We start from the raw sequence: 5,986 nt of genomic DNA, 5'->3' as shown, positions 1-5,986 counted from the left end.
GAGTTATTCAATATATGTGCATTCACTCTGTGTTTTTAAATAAGCATTGATGACCACAAGTGAAGGCAGTTTGGTAGAATCACGGAAGTGTAGGAAGCTTGAAAGAGCAGCAGGCGTTGTCGCAAGCAGGTTGGGTTTTGAACTTGCTGAGTATAAGGTTTTCACACCAATCCAATGACATGGATGTCATTGCCTCTGTTTTTAAAGACAAAGCAACTTGGGATCAAGTTCAATAATATGTTTAAGGTCATGCAGCTGGTAAGTGGCAGAGCCCTGAGTCTCTCTGATGACAGAGACTGTGCCTTGTCACCTGTCTCGACAGAACACTGCTCGTTAGATTTTCTCTCAGCAAAATGACTTAATAGTACCATTTAAGAAATTAAATTCTCCTCTGTCCTCCTCCCCTGTATGTCCCCTCTCTCCCCACTATGTTCCATGAGAACTTTCCCTGTGGTTTCCTTGACCAGGAGCATCTGGGGGTGCAGTGCCTTTCCCAGATGGACTGAGAGCTTTGAAAGGATCAGATGACTATAGTTAAGAACCCTTCCAACTAATTGTGTTTTCGTGTCCTCCATAAAGCTTTGGCACAAGCTTTTGGCTTTGTTCTGCGCATACATAGTGCAGTGGTAAGTATATATATATATATAAATAGTCCAGCATTTATTTATAACTTTCAGAACCTGGGGTTTCCGGGTTTCCATTTCCTGCCACCAGGGACTCAGAATAGGCCCTTAATTGCTTTTGAGAATCATTTAACCATAGAAACTGTTGCTTTAGCAGTGTTGTATCTAGATCTCTGTTCAAATGTCAATGACCATTGAATCTCTTTACTTTGCTAGGCTCCTGCCCAGATAGATGTAGTTTCCAGCCCTGGCTCCCCAACCTATGAGCTGTGAGTCTCTGGGTTCACAAGGTATCTGAAATTATGGTTCTTTATGTTTTTGAGTCCTTTAATCTTAAAATTAAGATAATAATACCTGTCTTATTCACTGTCCAATGTGCTTCAGTGTTGCTGCATAGATTAAATAGGGGGATATAGACAAAGTACCTGGTGTGATGCATATTACAGTAAGTGCCCAGCATATACTAACTCTTAGAATAAGGATATTGTTCAGTTCACAATAAAAGCATATTTACCACGTTTTACTTTCTAAGACCAACCACAAATGACAAAAAGGATGTAAACTTCCATATTTAATGAAACTTTTGAAAAGTCACATTCCCTACTCACATACTAGGAAGAACGGCTTTTAACCACAGTGAAATTCAAATTTAAAATCAAATTAAGGGAAGAAAGGTGACCGTGAACACGGAACCCTACACAAACCTCTAGAAAGAACTCCAACTTCTCCAAAAGTTGGTTGACAAAACTCTCAAGGTCCAAAACTTCAGTAAGTGACCACTTACTCAAAAGGCAAGATTTGGGGAGTTTGGAGGCTGCAGAAACACCGGAGTCCCCCTGAGCCCCTCTGGGGCCGGGTTGTTAGGGCTGAACAAAGCACCACACAGACACGGGAGGATATGGTGGGCAGTCCTGGCTCTACAGATGTAAATGCTGTCAGCTGGAGAGAGTATATGCTAACCTTGTCATGCAAAAATGCCTTGAAAGAAAGGGCTCCACTTCAAGCCAAGAAGACCTCCTCTTTGCCCCCAAGACAGAGACCATGGCAGAAATAGTAAGGAAATGTTCTGAAGCAACTTGGCTAGGTAGGAGCTGTCTGCTGCCAGCTCACACTCCTGATCTTTCCCCACGCTGTTCTTCAGCTGACACACAGCTAGGAGAGCTTGAGCTTCATTCAGAGATAAACTGTACTGGAATCTTACTAGCATGAGGTTCACTGTATGGATGAGTAATTTCAACAAAGAGCATGGCCAGAGGTAGAGCCATACCACTAAGTCAAAGGGGTGAAATCAGATATTATCTTCTCCACAATATCAAGGGAGTTCTTTTAAAAGTTCTCCTTTTTATGTCACAGATATATGTAATAGATGTAGTGAAAAACAAAAGGAAAAAAACAAGTTTGGAGGTGAAAGAATAAATGGAAGCAGAAAATCAGCCATATTTAATTCGGAAAGCAGAAAAAGAATAAAAGCTGCTACAGTGTACCCAGTGATGAAAGATAGATTTGAGAAAAGTAAGCAAACTAAAATAGGAAAAAATCAGAAGGTTAAAATTATTAAAGGAAAATAACTTAAATGAGTGACAGAACCAATATACCCATTCATGGCACACTGAGCAAAACCAACAGAATAAATGAAAATGGAAAATATCTAAATATGTGATAGAAGAGAACATCTGGAACACTGAGACAGAATTGCCAATGAGACATTCTGAAGAAAAAGATTCCAGCTGGGTGAAGAGGAAGGAGTCAAGTGGTGGGAAAGCTGGGAGAGGCAGTGTTCAAACCCACTCTCACCACCGCATTCTACCCACAAGACGACAGGCCAATGCTGCAAGAAAAGCATGTTTAACCCAAGAATTTTAAACCCAGATATCTTAAGAATAAAGACAAAGACCAACTCTTTCTAACATGCAAGAGCTCAGTGACTGTGGCACCTGAGCCCTCAGGGCAAAATATGACCTAGAATTGGAAGTGAGTCTTCAACTCATGTAAACATGGCACCAACACTATGCAATTATGAGAATTATGGTTGTAGCACTTGGCATAAAAGGTATAACTTTGGAAAATGTGGAAATTATCTTATTACTAACCAGGAAGTGAAAGAGAGGAAAACATGGGGAGAAGTAAAGTGGGCTGATTTTTTTTTAAATCAGGAAAGAGTCAAATTTAAGGAAAAGAACTTTAAGAACACTAGAGTCATAGAGTTAAACCACTAACGAAACTGAAAAGAAGCTATAGCCTCTTTGAAGTATGAGCAATGTAATACAACCTTAAAGGAAAATACAGACCAGTGACTGAAAGAAAATAAAACAAGTAGAAGAGAAAGTTTGATAACACAAAATTAATGACAGAATGAAGACCAACATAGATGTCATATGAATATATATGTGATAAATAAATGTTACAAAAGCAATAGTCACATTTGGGGTCTAAAAATAAAACCCAATGGGTTTTTGCATATACTGTATGCAAGAAATAATTCTAAAAGTGACCTAAAACATAGAGTAAATTGATACTAAAAGCATACCCAGCAGACACACAAACAGGAACAAGAATCCTGACATTAATAACAAACAAATCTAATTCAAGCAAAAAATAAATAAATAAAAAGTATTAAATTGTACCAAAAGAAAGGTACTATGTAATAATAAAGAGAATACAAGACTGATTACGAATTTCCATCTATCAGATCACATAATTTTACAATTTATAAATCAACCAAAAGTAAGTATTACATGAGAATACTAAAGATCTACTTAACACATTTAATCAGCTGGCTATATTAAACACATGTAGAACTTTCTGTCCTGAAGATAAAGAGTACACATTCTTTTTAATGCAGTGCTTATCAACAACAACAATAAAGACCAAATTAGGGCACAGAAACCCTCAATAAATTCCAGAAAGTAGGACATGTATACACCATGTTCTTGGATTAAAATGGAATGATTAACAAAATGTCATTATTAATAACAAAAATAGAAAAAGAAAAGTCGGTCAGCCCCGGTGGCTCAGCGGTTTAGCGTCGCCTACAGCCGGGGACATGATCCTGGAGACCTGGGATCGAGTCCCACATCGGGTCCCTGCATGGAGCCTGCCTCTCCCTCTGCCGGTGTCTCTGCCTCTCTCTCTCTCTCTCTCCTCTCTGTGTATTCTCTTGAATAAATAAATAAAATCTTTAAAAAGAAAAGAAAAAGAAAAATCTACCATCTAGATATTTGAAAACTCTAAAAATTCCTGTTTCAAAGAGAAAATCAAAACTGAAATTGTAAACTGCCTAGAACATGCTGTAATAAAAAGACCATATCAGAACTCACAAAATATGACTAAAGCACAGAAAGTTCATAGCCTTGAATATCGCTAAAAAGGAAAAAAGTTAAAATAGATAAACATTTTATTGACTAATTTGAGGAAAACCAAAATACATCTAAGAAAAGCAGAAATGTGTTCATCACAAAAATAGGAAAAAGAATTGTAATAAAATTCAAGAGCTGGTGATTTGGAAATAAAGAAATAAATACCAGGAAATAAAACCCAGGAAAAATAAATAAAATAAAAATAAAAATTGTCCTGAGATAAGGAAAAAAGTTTGAACAGATAAATTATCCTGGTAGAAGTTGAGACCGTTGCTAAGCAACAGCCTTATAAAAAAGCATCAGTTCAAGATAGTTTCACAGTTAGACTCTTGTAACACCATTGACTATATTCCCTACTGTACCCTAAAATTTAATTTTTTTCAAGCTACACATCTAATATCAGTCAGGAGCTCCCCTGATGGGAAGGGAAGATGACTCGGGCTTCACCACTTTGTACCTGCACTCCCTGGAACACATGGGCCGTTGGGACATGGATACAGCACACTTGCTCTGGTCTGTTTCAGCCTGGGAGTAGCTGGGACTGCCTTCATTCACGGCCCATCAGACATATCTACTCACATGGTCCTCTACTATTTGGGATCTGGGAAATGTGGAGCATATGGCTATTCAGTGACCAGACTAAAATTAGTAAGGGTGCAGATTTTAATGACATGATTAATAACTGCTTGATCTAATTAGAAAAATAAACCTGAAGACAAAGACATCATCAGGGGTAAATGGATTATTACTTAATGATAAAAATAACATTCCTAAAGAGGCTATATAGTAAGCCAATCTCAGTTACTTATTGTTGCATAGAAAACCATCCCAAAACCTTCTAGCTTAAAACCGCAATGATTCTGTGGGCTGTCCATGCACCTGGATCAGCGAGGGTCCCTCAGGTAGCTGCATTCACTTGGGAATGCAGCCAAGTGGGAACACACAAGATGGCTTAATTTACATGTTTGGCGCCTTGTCTGGGGAGGCTGGAGTAGCTGAAGTTGGTTAAGACTCTCCAGTAGGGCAATCAGACTTCATACACAGTTCACGGCTCCAAGATAATAAAAACAAACACTGCCCAGACTCTGAAGGGCCAGGCTCGAAATGTGCTCAGCTTTTCTTCTGCCATGTTCTATTGGCAAGTCACAGGTCAGCTAGATTCAAGCGTAAAGAATATATAATGAACTTTTTGATGGGAAGAGCAGAATGCACATACAGTTATAAGAATTGTCTCTTAGGAGACGGTCCACCCTCTAGCCACAAATATTCACATCCTTCATATATGAAAAATAAGCTCACCACCTCCAGAGACTCCCAAGACTTATCCAATCATAGTATCAGATTCAGATTCAATCTTCTAAATCAGGTCCAAATGTAGATGAGCCCCCTCTAATGTGGTTCTCAGGTAATAGAGAAACTGAGGGTCACTGGAGGGGAGGAGGGTAAGGAGATGGGATAATTGGATGATGGGCATTAAGGTGGGAACTTGAAGTGATGAGCGCTGGATGTTGTGTGTAACTGATGAATGGCTAAACTCTACCTCTGAAACTAATAATATAGTATATGTTAATTAAATTGGATTTAAATTTTTTAAAAATTTTAAAATAAATATATAGAGATTAAGACAGACATTTAATACTGGTACATATGTCAAACCACCAGGAAGAAATACTAATTCTAAATGTATATGCACCCCATAAGACAGCTTCAAAATATGAAATGAAAACGCAGACAGAAATGAAAGAAGTAGACAAATTCACAACTATAGTGGGAAGTTTTAACATAATTCTTTCAGTAATTGACAGAAAATCAGAAAAAATGCAGCTATATACCAACAATAAATATTTAGAAAAAAAACTTGTAATGATGTCACTTACAATGGCATCAAAATATATATCAAATATTTAGGAATAAGCCTAACAAAAGACATAACTTCTACAAGAAAGTTATAGAAAATTATTGAGAGAAGTTCAAGCTGTCCTATATAAATGGAGTGATATTCCATGC

The sequence above is a fragment of the Vulpes lagopus genome, chromosome 1 (genome assembly GCF_018345385.1).
Source record: "Vulpes lagopus strain Blue_001 chromosome 1, ASM1834538v1, whole genome shotgun sequence".
NCBI lineage: Eukaryota > Metazoa > Chordata > Mammalia > Carnivora > Canidae > Vulpes > Vulpes lagopus.
Note: the sequence above shows the minus strand (reverse complement) of the source record.